We start from the raw sequence: 1802 nt of genomic DNA, 5'->3' as shown, positions 1-1802 counted from the left end.
TACATTTTTGATACTTGTAGGTATATGTATTATTATATTTACATTTTTTTAGTATCGTGTATTATTATATATTAAGTATGATCTCACGAAGAACCATCTATAATCATATACTAAATTTTAAATGTTACAAGGTTGTTTTATTGTTTTATTGAGTTTGATATAAATAAATATTTTCCATGTGCTTATTGTATATCTAAAGAATATTCAAACTGCTACGTTTTGATGTCAAGTATAGAAAAAAATGGTTATAATATCTTTATAAAATCTATACAAAATTAAAATAATGGAAATAATACGTTTTGAAAAAAAACTTACAAAACGAACTATAACCATATTTTTTTCAAAACGTATCATTTCCGGAAATGACACGTTTTGCAGAAAATCAAAACAAAAAAACTTAAAAAAAATAATCAAATAATTTAATATTTTTTATTTCTCAAATAGTTTCCTTTTCTAAAAATAAATATTTAATTAATACATAAAATTAAAATTAAAATTCATTGTTGGAGTGTAATAGAGGAATATCATTATCATTAGCACACAAATTCTTCTCGATGTTAACATATTCATCACCATCTACTTTTTAATTTATTGTAGAACATAGCAATTTAAAATCGTTATCGTTATCGTTAATGGCATCTGTTGGCTGGTTCAAAACTAAATTAAACCCGGCTTTTATGAAACATTTTTTGACTGTATGTGGTTTTATTAAGCTTACAGATTTATTCAACCAATAAATTGCATCTATAGATATGTAGTACATTAATTTTATTCGACAATTCACTAACACATTAAATGGTATCCATACTTGCTAATAATGATTGTAAAACTATTTTACGATAGTTAACTTTGGTCGAATAAATTATTTTGTGGTTCATATAGGTTGGGTAAGTGATGTTGTGTTATAATTGGAAGCCACGCTGAACGAACATTTGATAAATTTAAATGCTGGTTATATACCCACATAGCAAATATACGATATTAATATTCAGTTGATATCTAGATCATGTAGATTCTGAGATATTCAATTTTGTATATCCATTAATTGTTAATGTGATAAATGACAATTGATGTTCAATATTATATATATTTTTGATATTCCTGATATATATATAACTTCAAATATTTCAAAAATTGTTTGAATAGAATATTCCTAAGATAAGTTTTAAACTATATATTCTATATATTTGTATGATAAATATTATTTAGATTCAAATGATATAAGAATAATATTCCTAAGATATTAATAGATACCAAACTGAGAGTGTAGTAATATCCAATAGATATGTATCTAATATAAAAGTTAAGATATCCAGGGGATATTGCAATTTACTTATTAAATGAATATTTGATTTATGATATCTACATAATACAACAGTAAATATATTGCTGAAATAAAATATTTCAAATAAACAATATATAAACAATTTTGGTTCATAAGACATACATACAATATACAAGAGATATTAACAATTTTTATAGGGAGATAATTGATATATTTAACAGATATATATATTTTAATGGGAATATTATTTTGATATATCTACAATATTTTTATGCTATGTAGGATAATGCTGTAATATGTTATAAAATATGTATTTATTTTTAAATAGTATTTAAATATGCACTTAAAATGTTGTTTAAAAATATGTAAGTTGAGCAATTGTGCTATGGTTTGCTTTTTCCAAAGCCTCGGAATGAAGTAAAAATGTTTGACTTGGTCGATCTATTTCTAATGTAGGTACCGACAATTAAATTCGTTACATATCGTCCCTCACAATCGGTAGTTTCGTCGATTGAAA

Source organism: Acyrthosiphon pisum, chromosome X (assembly GCF_005508785.2).
Source record: "Acyrthosiphon pisum isolate AL4f chromosome X, pea_aphid_22Mar2018_4r6ur, whole genome shotgun sequence".
NCBI classification, from domain to species: domain Eukaryota; kingdom Metazoa; phylum Arthropoda; class Insecta; order Hemiptera; family Aphididae; genus Acyrthosiphon; species Acyrthosiphon pisum.
Note: the sequence above shows the minus strand (reverse complement) of the source record.